At 33.4% G+C, this 16951-nt stretch overlaps 1 long non-coding RNA gene across 1 annotated transcript in view; it reads left to right on the top strand.

Annotated features, from left to right (window-relative positions):
* The first annotated feature begins 3158 nt into the window (after positions 1 to 3158).
* Positions 3159 to 16951, top strand: part of LOC130541682 (uncharacterized) — a 32157-nt gene continuing 18364 nt past the window's right edge. The window contains exons 1-2 of the long non-coding RNA XR_008955764.2: positions 3159 to 3827; positions 5680 to 6218. This is a non-coding gene — a long non-coding RNA (uncharacterized LOC130541682). The remainder of the gene's footprint in view (positions 3828 to 5679; positions 6219 to 16951) is intronic.

Raw genomic sequence — 16951 nt, 5'->3', positions numbered from 1 at the left:
CTTGGATAATTAGAGTAGTTTTCTGAGTTGTTTCCCTGCTTCTACTCATGCCCCATACATTCCATTCTCAACAGAGCAGTCACAGTAATCCTATTAAAATGCAAGTTCAATCATGTCAATCATAAAGCCCCCATGTATTTCCAGATCTGTTAGAGTAAAAGCCAAACTCTTTGAGAACCTATAAATCTCTGCAGAATCAGGTACCCCATTATTTCTCTAGCTCAATTACTTCCAGACACATTGACAACCCTTTGCTTCTTAAACACACGAAGAGCACTCTAAACTTAAGTCCTTTGCACATACTGCTTTAGTTAACTTAGAATGCCCTTCCTGCAGATATCCACATGGCTCTCCCCTCTTTTCCATCATTTCTTTACTCAACCATCATTTTCTTAATGAAGTCCTTTTCGGTCACTCTATCTAAAACCTCTAACCCCTAACACTCCTTCCCATCCTTCTTCATCATTATATTTCTTCTCTTCTTTAGGTATCATTTTCTAAGGAATCATTTAACTTATATTTATTTTTAAACTACTACTTCATTAAGCAAGTAACAGAGTAACCAAACACAAAAGCAAGTGTAAGCAAAACAAACCAAAAAAGCAAAATCAAATGCCATGTAAATGTACTTTATTATACAATACACATTATATAATACCATATATATAAATGGTATTAAAATAAAATGAATTCATGAGTTTGTATAAAGAAAATAATATTACATAGATAAGGTGACAATGGAAGTATAAAATTTAGCTTGCGCTTGACTAAGAGGAACTAGGAGAAAAATAAAGAAGGTTGACGGTAAAGGAATACTATATTGAAGATTCACTTTCGCATCTTCAAAAAATTTGATTATTTTCAAAATGTGATCCTTAAAAGATATTAATTTTCAAATAGATTGAAAATGATCCTATCAATATCCTTCTCACCCTTGAATCATCCAAACCATCATTACTATACCTTATGAACAATGAGAACACATGGACACAGGAAGGGGAACATCACACTCTGGGGACTGTTGTGGGGTGGGGGGAGGGGGAGGGATAGCATTAGGAGATATACCTAATGCTAAATGACGAGTTAATGGGTGCAGCACACCAGCATGGCACATGTATACATATGTAACAAACCTGCACATTGTGCACATGTACCCTAAAACTTAAAGTATAATAATAATAAAATAAAAAAAGAAAAATAAAATAAAATAAAATAAACAAGGAAAAACAGAAAATACTCACTTAGGCCAAAGACATTGAATGATCACTACTTTTTTGTAAGTATCCAACCTGGAAAATTAATTTAAATCAAAAATCTATAATTTCATAAGTATTCTCTACATGGTTGATAAATTTTGTCAAAGCAAAAGGCATTTTCTGATGTCATGTCATTTTTTTTTTCTCTTTGTAGGTCTGATCAATGCATTCTTTTTCTCACAACATTGATAAAAAATTAGGAATCATGTCACTACCTCCTCTGCACTTCTGTAGAATTTTAAACACTGATCTGGGAGAACTTTGGTAAAATACCTTTTGAAGGATATGAGAGCACCTTATCACTCACTATGCAATTAATAATTTTTTTCTCTTTCAAGAAAAAAATGAAATTAAGGAAGTGTGATTATTACATACTATTATTAAGAGAGTTACTGTGTACGTCTGCAAAACAGATTATACATATTGCAGATAACATTTGAACAATTCTAAGAATTCCCTTTTATTAAACAGTGAAGGAACTCCTGGGTAAAGCTCACTCAGTAGCTGTTATGAAGATGTGATGAGCTTGCATTATGGTGCACTATCTCTGTCTCAGAAGTGATAAAATCAGGGCATATTTCTACCTATCCAGAAGTCATCCAGTCATGCACAGAGCTTGGCTGTGGTTGTGATAAAATACCTCTGTATCACTCCTCTACCTTCAAGTAAACTCTGCCAGCAAGAAATCTTGAATTGCTCGGATATATAACTCTGGCATAGGGCTGAAAATCAATGGCTGATATCTAAAGTTGTTAACATCGTCTTATAGATAGAGAATGAGCATACAATACACTAACTTTTTTAACTGGCTTATTTCTCTTAGTAGCCTAAAACGTCAAGTTTTTCTTTCAACAAAGAATAAGAATGATGGGTTTTTTTTTTTTGTTTTTTTGGTTTTTTTTTTTTTTTTGAGACGGAGTCTTGCTCTGTCGCCCAGGCTGGAGTGCAGTGGCGCGATCTCGGCTCACTGCAAGTTCTGCCTCCCGGGTTCACGACATTCTCTTGCCCCAGCCTCTGGAGTAGCTGGGACTACAGGCACCCGCCACCACGCCTGGCTAATTTTTTTTTTTTTTTTTTTTTTTACTAGAGACGGGGTTTCACCGGGTTAGCCAAGTTGGTCTTGATCTCCTGACCTTGTGATCTGCCTGTCTCGGCCTCCCAAAGTGCTGGGATTACAGGTGTGAGCCACGGCACTCGGCCTAGAATGAGGTTTTGTCCAAAGAAGGGAGTCATCTCTAATTTCAGCAGTTCTAAAACAATGAAAACTTGCATCATTATTATGGTTTATATCACACAGCATTACAATTATTTGGTTACTTAACCTGATTTCCACCAGCCTGTTATCAACTCCAAGAGAAGAATTTTATTTTACGAGCCTTTGCACTGTGCTTGACAAAATATTTAGCTCATGCATGGCCCACAATAAATATTTTTAAGAGAATATACAAAATTAAGCTCATAAAATCTGTGAATGACATAAAGCTAGGAAGATGGGCAGCTCATACATTGGATGAGTACAAAATCAATAATCCAAGTTATCTCTAAAATCAAGCTAAAATCTAATAAGTGGCATTTTCAAATCCTTTATTCAGACTTTTTAATAAAATATCCAAATACAGATCTGAAAGGAAATTGACAAAACTGCAATTCATAAAAAATACTCTCAGGAATTATAGTTCACAACATCAAAATGAACCAGTGTGAAACAGCCTCTTTGGAAACTAATGCAGGTTTGTGACTGTGGCCTAAAGACCCGGGGGGCCTGGTAACCCCAGGAACCAGCCCACCGTCACCATTAGAACTCATATACCAGGACACAAGAAGTGTGAAGCTGTTCCTCCACTTTAAAAGGAAGATAATATTTTTAGTTCTACAGGAGGAAGAAGCTTGCTATTGAAAAGATCTAGCTATGTCAAAGAAGCAAAGGTCAAAGAATATGCAGAGAAATTGCAAAAAAGCCCCAGAGGGAAGCAAAAAAAAATGACAGGGAGGCACAGCTGCAACACATTAAAAATAGGAACAGGGATTCTCTGGTCAGAAAATAACCACCTCCTGATGGAGTTAGAATCTTTCCAAAAAGCAACATTCTGGAATCATCCAGGAGATTTCTGCAGTACAGAATGGCCTAGTAAAAACTAAAAGAATTGCAGATGAATTACAAAAATATATCAGAGAGCTGGGCAAGCAAGTGATTCCATGGAACAAGCAGAATGAGCCTCTGTTATGTCTCTGCAAGAGTCTGAACTGTATCTGAATTAAACCAATAAAAGAACCACCTTCTTGGAAGAGGAAAAAAAAAAAAACTTGCCATGAAAGAAAATCTCCTGAAATCTGTTCAGAAGATGGAAGATTAAGCTAATGATCTGTGTGTGTGTGTATGTGTGTGTGCGTGTGTGTGGTAGAAATCCACAGAACAGTAACTGCAAGAGAATTCCAGAACCCCCAAGCTCAGCTCAGTGGAAGCTAAGCAACTGGACAAAGCCATCTAAACCCAAAGCAATGGCTCGATGGAGTTCACCAAGGAGGATCTTGCTCTGATCTAAATATACAGTGGAAATCTGATGTGATCTAGTAAGTCACTCAACCCCTATCTTCAATGCCTGTGACTCCAATAACTTCACTCAATCTTGGAACGAACTTACTATGGTCGATAGGGCATCCTCTTAGACTCTCATGTCTGACTGATTAGTCTCCAAACTGAGCAAGTGTTCTGACGTTATGGAGGGGGAGCAGGGACGAGATATAGCAGTGACCAATAGCCGGGTAGTACCCATGTGACTTTGAGCCACAAAAGGTTGGAAAATGCTTGAAATTTGGGGTGCTACCTTCACAACTTTTCTCACCATCACTGCAGAGTGTAGTCAAGACGTTGTTTTGATAAAATCAGAAAGCCTTTGATGGGTCATATAAAGGTTTATGCATGTCCTTTATATGACTTAAAACTTAATCAACTGGATTTGCAGACTGCCATCCATGTCTACCAGAACAAAAACCTCCAATGCTTTATGGCACATTAAGGATTGACATTTTAAACTATTTCTAGAATTTGAGTGGCAATTTACCAGATTTTTTTCCCACAATAATACCTTCTACCACGATGCCTAGCTAAAGACTGATTAATTTGCCTCTTACTGGGCTTTTGGAGATGTGCTTGTCTCCAACTTCTGAGGTTGAAGGTAAATTTCATCTTGACCAGTGTCAGTTTAGTAATTTTTATTCTTCAGGTCTTTTCTGACCATTAGACTGTCTGACTCTCCAGTGTGAGATTGACCTCATTTTTTGGTTCTAAGAGGGTCTTCCATCAGGGCGGACTGGCCTCGGTAACATAGCCCCTGATAATGGGGCTTTATTCAAAACCTTATTGAATTAATAGAGGCATCCTTCAAAGGAAATTCACATATGAAAATTGTTGCTAGAAGCTTACTTATCAAAGAAGTAAAATAACACAGGATATCAAATAATCTACAGTGGGTTTACTCATCACTGATTATTATGATCTGATGTCTCACATTTGTTAGATTAAAGAACACACTAATTTCAGGAACACTATTCTCTGCTTAATAATTTTCTTTTTGTTATTATTTTCTAGGAAAAAAGCAAATGTATCTTTGAGTCAAGAATACAACTTTTTATACTACTGAAATTCAGTAGAAGAAATAAGTGCCAGGCTTCCTAAACTAAATGTTTTCTTAATCTGCATAAAAAAGATAGGCTTTTATTTTTTTACAACAATAAAAGAAGCGAAAGAAAGTAATGTTCAATTTGTTTCCAGCTGAGTGATAACCTCATGATGGTGTTTAATCCTGCCATATATGCTGATACTTCTTTATTGTCTCACATGGTGGTGAAAACTATTTTGGCTTCTGTTTGTTTTTATTGAACTAAGTAAATATGAAAAACCAAATCCACCATTAAAACTTTTTAATTTTAATTTTTAGTAACATAGTTTATATAAGTGTATGTACTGCTAAAAATATTTTAACATTTGATCATTTAATTGAATCTTTTACATTTCCATTATAAATGGTAACAGTCCATATTTCTATTCTCTCAAATCTGTTTTATACCATGGAATTGGTATGTGGAATGAAGTTTGTTTTGAAAGGTAGAGGGGAAAAACAAAAATTATTGGAAACTTAGGGGCTACAGTAGATTCATTTCAACAGTGGAACTAGTCCTACTCTGCCTTGCACAGGACACTCTAATCAGTGATAATGGTGTTCCCCTGAGAACCAGGTACTATTTACTTAACTAACAAACAAAGGCACAGAAAATTTCTAAAGAGCATTGGCAAACTAGGGTAATTGAATGATGATCAACATAATGAGCAATGATTAAAGATGCTGAGAACATTATGTAGAAAAAGAAGAAAGAGAGATTATGCTTAATGAGATGATCTTCAAAATCCCCCTTTTTTCCCCAGGGCTGCTGCACCTCATCCACTAAAATCAAATCCTGGAAAAGATTTCTATGAGATGGTTTCTGTCATTCTTCCTAAACTGGGAGCTAAGTGATTAATATAGAGGAAAACTCACAGATAAACATATCTCTGCAAATGCAAATAAGTACTAAAGTGCTGGTAACCAACATCCCCACCCCGGTTCCTCTTAGCACTTCAGTCAAAGGCACACTTCGAACAGAAGAATCTGAACCACAAATTAAGCCAGTCTCTACTACCTTCAGAAAGGCTTCCAGAAGTCATTTTCCTCCCAGACCTCCTAGATTTCTAATTTCTCTATTCCTGCTAGGAGGGACACTACTACCCAATCTAGGAGTATCTTGGAAGATTCAAGTGGGAAACCATTCAGATCTGTCTCTTCCCCTCATCGCATCAACATTTTAATCTGTCTCTACACAATGCAGGATTCACAAGGAAAGTCTCAAATCCCATAGCGTTGCTTACAAGCAGCGTGACAACAAGGATGAAGCCAGAGAGGCACCTATGGTACAAAATTTTAAAAGGTACTTATTCTCAAGTTCATACTATGAGGCTTTTCATGTTCTGATCCTTCCCAGTCTCATCTCTTAGAATCCAGGCCTCACATACTATACCCCAAGTTTACTTAACAGCTTGGTGGTTCCTAAATGACTATCAGAAACACCCTCCTCCCTTTATCTAAATCCTACTCTTCCTACAGCTGGCAAATTTGGGAAGAATTTCTGGAACACACTGCCTACACACAAAATTGAATTAGGAATCCTTACCCTCAGTATAACATTTATCACACTATATGTATATATGTATATATATATATATATATATATAAAAGCAAATTTACTGAATCATAACTTACATTAAAATATGAGCCATGCATTTTAAGCAAACATAGTTTATCTCTTCATTAATTTAGATATTTAATTTCTTTCAGCCATTTTATGTCATTTCCAATATATAGTTCTTATATATATTTAATTAAATTTATTACTAGATGTTACACATTTTATGTCAATTTTATAACACATTCACATAGTACTTTTTAATTTAATTTAATATTTTGCTTTTTCTTATATGCTTATTTATCCTTTTTTAATTGACAAGAAATAATTGTACATATTCATGGAGTATATTGTGATATTTCAATACATATAATGTGTAGTGATTAGATCAAAATAATTACCATATTCATCATCTCAAATATTTATCATTTCTTTGTGTTGGGAATGTTCACTATCCTCCTAGCTATTTGAAAGTATATGTTATTGTTAACTATAGACATCCTACAGTGGTATAGAACATCAGAATTTATTCCTCCTACCTAGCTGTAATTTTGTATCTTTCAACAAATCTCTTTTTATCCCTCTCTTCCCCCACCCTTCCAAGCCTCTGGTATCTTCTGTTCTACTTTTTACTTCTATGAGATCAACCTTTTTTAGCTTCCACATATGAGTGAGAACATGCAGTGTTTAACTTTATGTTACTGGATACTTTTACTTAACATATGTCCTCCAGTTTCATCCACACTGCCATAAATGAAAAGATTTTATTCTTTTTTTATGGCTGGATAGTATTCCATGTGTACATATACAAAATTTTCTTTACCCATTCATCTGTTTTTGGACACCCAGGTTAATTCCATATCTTGGCTATAGTGAAAAGTGCTGTAATAAACATGGGGGTACAGATGTCTCTTCAATGTAATGATTTCCTTTCCTTTGGATAAATTTCCAATGGTAGGATTTCTAGATCACCTGGTAGTTACATGTGCAGTTTTTTTGAGGAACTTCCATGCTGTTCTTTGTAGTGGCAATACTGGTTTACATTCCCACCAACAGTGTGTAAGAGTTCCCTTTTCTCCACATCCTCCTCAGTATTTTTTATTTTTGTATCTTGATAGTAGCCATCCTAACTGGGGTAAGACAATAGCTCATTATACTTTTGATTTGCATTTTGCTGATGATTAGTAATGCTAAAATTTTTTCTTGTATTTATTGTTCATTTGTATGTCTTCTTTTGAGAAATGTCTGTTCAGATTATTTGGCCATTTTTAAATTAATTTGTTTACTTTTTGCTATTGAGATGTGTCAGTTCCTTGTATATTCTGGATATTAGTCCCTTGTTGGATGAGTAGTTTGTAAATATTTTATCCCATTCTGCAGGTTGTCTTGAAATGTTTTTTGTTTTCTTTGCTGCATAGACCATTTCAGTTAGACATAACCATTTTTCTTTATTTTGGCTTTTGTTGCCTGAGCTTTTGAGGTCTTATTTATAAAATCTTTTCCCAGACCAATGTTCTGAACTATTTCTCTTTTTTATTTTAGTATTTCTACTGTTTCAAGTATTACATTTAGGTCTTTGATACATTTTGAGTTGATTTCTGTATAGGGTGAGAGATGGGGGTCTAGTTTCATTTTTCTGCATATGGATATCCAGTTTTCCCAGCACCATTTATTGAAGAGATTGTCCTTCCCCAGTGAAAGTTCTTATAACTTTCATAAAAAAAATCAGTTGACTGTAAATATGTGGATTCATTTCTGGGTTCTCTATTTTGTTCCACTGGTCTATGTATCTGTTGTTATGCCAGTAACATGCTGTTTGGTTATTATAGCTTTGTAGTATATTTTGAGGTCAGGTAGTATGATACCTGCAGCTCTGTTCTTTCTGCTCAGGATTGTTTTGGTTATTTGGGGTATTTTGTTGTTCAATATAAATTTTGGGATTATTTTCTGTTTCTATAAAGAATGCTATTGGTATTTTGATAAGGATTGCATTGAATCTGTGGATTGTTTCAGGTAGTATTGTTATTTTAACAATATTAATTCATTGTTTCAGGTAGTATTGTTATTTTAACAATATTAATTCTTTCAATTCATGAGCATGGGATGTCTTTCCATTTGTTAGTTCCCTCTTCAATGTCTCTCTTTTTTTTTTTTTTTTTTGAGACAGAGTCTCCCTCTGTCACCCAGGCTGGAGTGCAGTGGCGTGATCTCAGCAAACTGCAATCTCCGCCTCCCAAGTTCAAATGATTCTCCTGCCTTAGCCTCCCGAGTAGCTGGAATTACCACCATCACACCTGGCTAATATATATATATATATATATATATATATATATATTTTTTGTGTGTGTGTGTAATTTTAGTAGAGACAGGGTTTTACCGGGTTGGCCAGGCTGGTGAACTGCTGACCTCAAGTGATCCACCTGCCTCAGCCTCCCAAAGTGCTGGGATTACAGGTGTGAGCCACTGCTCCCAGCCTCTTCAATTTCTTTCATCAGTGTTCTGTAGTTTTCCTTGTAAAGGTCTTTCACCTCCTCGATTAAATTTATTCCTAGGTACTATACTTTTATAGCTGCTATGACTGTGATTGCCTTCTTGATTCTTTTTCAGCTAGTTTGTTGTTACTGTATTAAAAACACTACTGATTTTGTATATTAATTTCATGTACTGCAACTTTACTGAATTCATGTATCAGTTCTAACAGTTTTTTGGTAGAGTCTTCAGGTTTTTCTATACATACTATCATGTTGTCTTCAGGGAAAATATAATTTCCTCCTTTCCAATTTGGATGTGTTTTATTTTTTCTCTTGCCTAATTTCTCTAGCTAGGACTTCCAGTACTATGATGTTGAAAAGGACTGGTGAGAGTGGGGATCCTTGTTTTATTTTTTCTTCCAGTTGGAGGAAAACCTGAAAACTTTCCATTCAGTAGGATGTTAGCTGAACAGAATGTGTCATATATGGTCTTTATTATGTTAAGTTATTTTCCTTCTATGCCTAATTCATTTAGAATTTTTATCATGAAGAGATGTTGAATTTTATCAAAAGCTTTTTCTTCACATATTGAGAAAATTATATGATTTTTGTCCCTCATTCTATTGATGTAATGTATGATGTTAATGGATCTATGGGTCTAATTGATCTATATACATCCCAATTGATCATAGTGTATTATTTTTTGATGTGTTGTTGGATTCAGTTTGCTAGTATTTTGTTGAGAATTTTTGTGTTTATATTCATCACTGATATTAGCCTGTAGTTTCTTTTTTTAAATTGTATCCTTGTCTGGCTTTGGTATCAGGGTTATGCTGGCTTTGTAGATGGCAATTTTATTTTTTAAATTATTTATTGCTAATATAGAGAAATATAATAGCTTTTTCTATATTGATTTAGTATCTTGTGATCTTGTTAAATTCACTTTTTAGTCCTACTTGCTTTTTTATAGATTCTTAGGAGCTTCTATATGCATGATCATGTCATTGACAAACAAAGATACATTTACCTATTTATTTCCAAAGCATATGTCTTTTATTTCTCTTACTTTTCTTATTACACTGGCTTGAACTTCCACTAAAATGTGGAAGAGGAACATGAGAGAAATTGTAATCTTTTTTCCCAACCTTAGAGCTATTAAATACGATGTCAGATGAAGGTTTTGGATATACTCTTTTTCAGTTTGCATAAGTTTTTATTTATTCCCGTCCTCTTAATAGCTTTTTAAATTATTTAGTATTGAGTTTTGTTAAATTAGTTTTCTTCACATATTGAAATTATTATATAGTTTAACTCCTTTGTTGTATTAATGTGACAAAATACATTGATTGATACTCAAATTATAAGCCAACTTTGCATTCCAGAGATAAATTTTATTTACTCATGGTGTGTTATATTTTGTGTTTATTGCTGGATTTAATTATGATAATATTTTGTTAGGGATTTTGCATTTGTATTCATAAAGTATATTCATGTGTAATTTTACATGCATTCTGTAATGCCAGTACCATAAATGAGTTTCGAATTATTTCTCCTTTCAGTATTTGTGAATTTTCAAACAATAGCTAGTATTTCTTTTCTTAAATGATTGTCTAGAGTTCACAAACAAAGCTATTCTGGATTGTATTTTTCTTCATGGGGAAGTTTTTAATTGTATATTTAATTTCTTTCATATATATATGGCTATAAAAATTTTCCTTCTTATTAATTCAATTTTTGTGATTTGTACCATTTATGAAATGTATCTATGCTATCTAAAGTAATCAATTTCTTGGCATTTATCCATATCATATTATAACATTCCCCCTTTTAATGCCTTTAGAGTCTGCAGCAATACTTCTGTCATTTTTGAAATTGGTAACTTGTGTCTTTTTTTTTCCTGTTCAATGTAGCTTGATTGCCATTTTTTGATAATTTCAAGGAAAAATATTTTTATTTAAGTTTTTCTACCACATTTTGATCTCTCTTTTTATTGCTTTCTGCCTTATTAATACCTTGTACTTATTACCATCTAATTATTTTATTGTACTTATTTATCTTTATTGTTTTTATTATTACTTTCTCCTTTCCTTGAGTATAATTTTTTGGTAGCATTTAAGAAAGAAGCTTAGACTTAATTTTAGACACTTTTTCTAAAATATGCATGTAAGAGAATAAATTTCTCTTCATGTACACCTAAATTTTGATATGTTATGTTTTTTTCATTGTCACTCAATTAGAAACATTTTCTAAATCTTCATGTAATTTCTACTTGACCTGTGGGCACTTTGACCTATCTAGTCTAGTTGGCTGATGTTTGTTGATATGTGTTTTTCTTCTACCAGTTACTGAGAGAAGATTCTAGAAATTTATAGCTATAATTGTAAATTTGTCTATATCTCTTTCAGTTTTGCTAGTTTTACTTTCATGTATATTAGACTACTTGATATTTGTCCCACATATCAATGAGACCTTTTATGACAGTTTGGTTTCTTTTTCTATGTGTTTCAATTCAAGTAATTTCTATTAATATATCGTTAAGATTTGTGTTAGTCTGTTCTCACTCTGCTACAAAGAAATACCTGAAACTAACTAATTTATTTTTAAAAAAGGTTTTTAATTTGCTCACAGTTCTGCCAGCTATACAGGAAGCATGGCTGGGAAGGCCTCAGGAAACTGTCAATCATAACAGAAGGGAAATCAGGCCTGTCTTACATGGGCAAAGCAGGAGAAAAGAGAGAGAAGGGGAGGTGCTACACACTCTTAAACAACCAGATCTTGTAAGAACTCACTCACTATAATGAGAAAAGCAAGGGGGAAATTCACCCCCCCCCCCATCATGCAATCACCTCCCATCAGGTCCCTCCTCCAACACTGAGGATTACAATTTGACATGAGATTTGGGGGGAGACACGAATCCAAACCATATCAAGATTATTAATTATTTTCTCCACAGTTTCTAATCTACTATTAACCAACTCATTAAAATTTCCACTTCATTTATTGCATTTACAACTCTTAATCATTTCATTATGCTTCAGAGTTTCAGTTTGCAGCTTAATTATGTTTATGTTTTCCTTTAAATCTTTACATACATTTTTAATCACTATCTTAAAGTCATTGTCTGATAATTCTATCATTTGCCATTTTTGGATCTGTTTCCATTGACAGATTTTTCTCCTTGTAATGGGACACATTTTTCTGCTTTTTCTCTTGTTTTTAAATCAAATTCTGGATAATGTAAATTTTGTGTTTTTCAATTGTTGAAATTTTTTTAAAATATAAAGAATGTTGGACTTCCAATGTTGGGTGCATTTATATTTATAATTATTATGTTCTTTTAATGAACATCATATCACCTAAATATGTAAAGCAAATATTAAAAGAATTAACAGGAGAACTAGACAGTAATACAATAACAGTTAATGACTTTAATACTCCAATTTCAATACCAGAGATATCATTCATAGAAAATCAATAAATAGTGGACTTGAATAACAGTATAAGCCAAATAGATCTAACTGATATATATATGCACATACATATATATATACACACATATATACATAAATATATATACACATATATACATACACACACACACACACACACATATATATATAGAACATCCCATCCAATAACAGTGAAATACGCATTTTTTTAAAGCATACAAAAAACATTCTTCAGGATAGATCATATGTTAGGCCACAAAACAAGTCTTCACAAATGTAACAGTCATCTCAAATATCTTTACTAATCATATTGGTAAAATCTAGAAATCAGTAACAGGAGAAATTTTGGAAAATAGACTAATATGTGAAAATTAAAAACAACACACTTCTGAACAACCATTGCATCAAAGAAAAAAATGTTGTTGCTGTTGTTGTTGTTGTTGTTGTTGTTGAGACAGAGTGTCCCTCTGTCGCCCAGGCTGGAGTGCAGTGGCTCTATCTCTGCTCACTGCAACTTCCACCTCCTGGGTTCAAGCAATTCTCCTCCCTCAGCCTCTTGAGTAGCTGGAATTACAGGCGTGCGCCACCTCGCCCAGCTAATTTATTTTTTTGTATTTTTAGTAGAGACGGGATTTCAACATGTTGGTCAGGCTGGTCTCAAACTCTTGACCTCGAGATCCATCCATCTCAGCCTCCCGAAGTGCTGCGATTACAGGCGTGAGCCACTGCTCCCAGCCAAAAAAAAAAAAAAAAAAAAAATCTAAAAAGAAGTTAAAAAGAAGTATCTTGAGAAAAACAAAAGTGGAAATTACAACATATCGAAACTTAGGGAATGCAACTAAAGCAGTACTAACATGGAAGTTTCTAGCAATAAAAGCCTACATTAAGAAAAAAATACTTCAAATAACTCAACTTCACACTTCAAGGAACTAGAAAAAGAAAAGTAAATATTCCAAGGGCAGAAGAAAAGAGGAAATAATAAAAATAAGAGTAAACATAGATAAAATAATAGACTAGAAAAACAATAGAAAAGGTCAATGAACCTAAAAATTTGGTTGAAAATATAAATACAATTGGCAGGCATTCAGTTATGCTAGCCAAAAAAAAAAAGAGGGAACTCCAATAAAATTATAAATGAAAGGTAAACCATTACAATTAATATCACAGAAATGCAAAGGATCAAAAGAGATTATTATGGACAATTATAATAATTATACACCAACAAATTGGATAACCTAGAGAAAAATAATAAATTCCTGGAGATACACAGTCTACCAAGATTGAATCATAAAGAAAATAAAAATCTGAACAGACCAATAACAAATAGAGTTATTGAATCAGTAATCAAAAGCCTCCCAACAACAACAACAAAGCTCAGGACTAGATGACTTCACTGGTGAATTCTACTAAGCATTTAAAGAAGAATTAATGCCAATCCTTCAAACCTTTCCAAAAAGTTGAAGAGAACAGAACACTGCCAAACTAATTTTAGGAGTCCAGAATTACCCTCATACCGAATCCAGATAAGGACACCAAGAAAAGAAAGAATAATTCAGTATGTGCAAATTAATAAATGTGATACACCACATTAACAAAATGAATAATAAAACTTATTATGTTAATAGATGCAGAAAAAGCATTTGACAAAATTCAACATCTTTTCATAATAAAACCTCACAACAAATTAAATATAGAAGAAATATACCTCAACACAGTAAATGCCATATTTAACAAACCTATAGTGAACTTCTACTCAATGTTGAAAAGTTAAAAACTTTTACTTATAACATCAGAACGTAGAAAAGGATTCTCACTTTCGCCACTTGTATTTAAAGTAGTACTAGAAGTCTTGGCCAGAGCAATTAGACAATAAAAATAAATAAAAGGTATTCAAATTGCAAGGGAACAAGTAAAATTGTCTGTACAGATGACTTAATCTTATATATAGAAAACCCTAAAGACTTCACCAAAAAAATTTTAGAACGAATAAAGTAGTTTGGTAAATTTTTAGGATACAAAATCAACACACAAAAATTACCTGGGTTTCTATACATGAAAAAATATGTGCTCAAAAAAGAAATTAAGAAAACAATTCAATTAACAGTAACATCAAAAAAAACTTAGAAATAAATTTAAACAAAGAGGTGAAAGATCTGTACACTGAAAAGACATTGAGGAAAGAAATTAAAGACACAAATAAATGAAAATATATCTTCTTTTCACGGATTGGAAGAATAATTTTGTAAAAATGTATATATTACCCAAAGTGATCTACAGATTCAATGCAATCTCTATAAAAATTCCAATGACATTTTTCATAGAAATAGAAAAAAAAATATTAAAATTTATATGGAACCACAAAAGACCCTGAATAGCCAAAGCAAACATGAGCAAGAACAAAGCTGAAGGCATCATACTCCCTGATTTCAAACTATATTACAAAGCTGTAGTAATCAAAACAACATGGTACTGACATAAAAACAGATACATAGACCAATGGAGCAGAGCAAAGAATCCAGACATATACCCATACATACATGTTCAACTAATCTTTGACATGAGTGCCAAGATTGCTATGGGAAGATAGTCTCTTTAATAAATGTTGTTGGGAAAACTGGGTATTAACATGAAAAAGAATGAAATTGGAGCCTTGTCTTACACCATATACAAAAATTAGCTCCAAAAGGATTAAAGACTTAAATGTAAGATTCAAAATATAAAACTTCTTGAAGAAAACAGTAATAGCTCCTTGAATTTTTAATGCATTGATTTTTTATATATGACAACAAAAGCAAAAATAAACAAGTGGAAATATATCAAACTAAAATGCGCCTGTATAGCAAAGAATAAAATTCAAAAAAATGAAAAGACAACCTATGAAATGAACTAAAATATTTCAAAATTGTATATTTGATAAGGGTTAAATGAGGAATTGACACAATTGCCAAAAAACAAACAAACAAACAAAAAACCTATTCTTAAAAATAGGCAAAGAACCTGAACAAACTTTTTTTTCAAAGAAGACATAAAAATGTTGAGCATGTACATGAAAAGGTGCTCAGTATCAACTGACCATCAGGAAAATGCAAATCAAAACCCCAACGAGATATCACCTCGCATCTGTTAGGAAGGTTATTATCAAAAACATAACAGATAACAAGTGTTAATAAAAATGTAGAGTAAAGGTAAATCTTGTACACTGTTGGTGGAAATGTAAACTAGTAGAAGAATTATAGAAGACAGTATGAAGTTTCTGCAAAACTTTAAAAATAAAACTACTGTATGATCTAGCAATTCTACTTCTAGGTATATATCCAAAGGAAATGAAATCAGTAACTTGAAAAGATAAATGCACATTCAAATTCATTGTAGTATTATTCACAATAGCCAAGATATTGAAACAATCTAAGTTTCCATTAATGGGTGAATAGATAAAGAAAATACAGTATGTATTTATGTATGTATAAATAAATAAATACACACATATACAAACAATGGAATATCATCCAGCCATAAAAAAGAAGGAAATCCTGACATTTGTGACCTGGAGGATATTATGCTAAATGAAATAAGCCAGACACAGAAAGAGAAATACTGCACAGTCTCACTTATATGTGGAATTAAACAAACTCAGAATCATAGAAGCAGAGAGTAGAATGGTGATTGCCAAAGGCTGGTGGGGTTGGTGGGGGAGTTGGGAGAAATGGGGAGATATTGGTCAAAGTGTTAATATATTGTAAGATAAATACATTCTGAAGATATAAGACACAGAATGAGTGACAATGAAGGTGTTCATTAATTTTTTTAAAATAATGTTGGGCTTTGTTCTAACAGACACTTACATAACTTGCAGGTTGGCTTAATTATTTACAGACCCCTTCATAAGCTTTTTAAAGGTGGGACTAGACTAGATTTTCCTCTAAGCCTGCTTTAACCCTACTGCCATTCTGGGGTATCTACTAAGTGCTCTGTGGTTCACCTTCCACTTTGCATGATTGGGACTCAAATGTCTCACAGAAATACATAAGCTCTGCAAATTGCTAAGCTTACAACCTCAAGTTTTTCTTTGTTCTACATCATTGAGTTTTACTCTATGCATATGCAGGTTAGTGGTCAGCTAAAAACTCAAAGGTCTATGCACATATTTCTATGACTATTTTTCTATGTAGATTCCAGATTTCGACCACCTCAGATTCCTCAAACTCTAATCTGTCTCTTCAAGTCAGAGAGTCTACTATACTTTGCTTAGATTCCCCTTTCTCTGCCACAGCACAGAAAATGCCTACAAAAAGAAAGCTGGGACAAACATAGGACTCACCTCATTTGTTTCCCTTCTCCAAAGGATCACATTGCTCAGATGCCAGCTGTCCAATGCCTGAAAAGAGCTGTTTAATATATCTGGTCCATTTTTCCAGTTATTTATGGCTGGAAGGCAAGTCTGGTACCAGTTGGCTAGAAGTGGGAGTCTATCACACTGTATTTTAATTGCTCATTTTTGTGTAGTAGGAATCTCAGTTTGAGCACAGGCTACATGCAGGGCTGAACTTCAGGCATGTTT

This window comes from Pan paniscus, chromosome 1, assembly GCF_029289425.2.
Source record: "Pan paniscus chromosome 1, NHGRI_mPanPan1-v2.0_pri, whole genome shotgun sequence".
NCBI lineage: Eukaryota > Metazoa > Chordata > Mammalia > Primates > Hominidae > Pan > Pan paniscus.
Note: the sequence above shows the minus strand (reverse complement) of the source record. Positions and strands in the feature narration are given on the sequence as shown.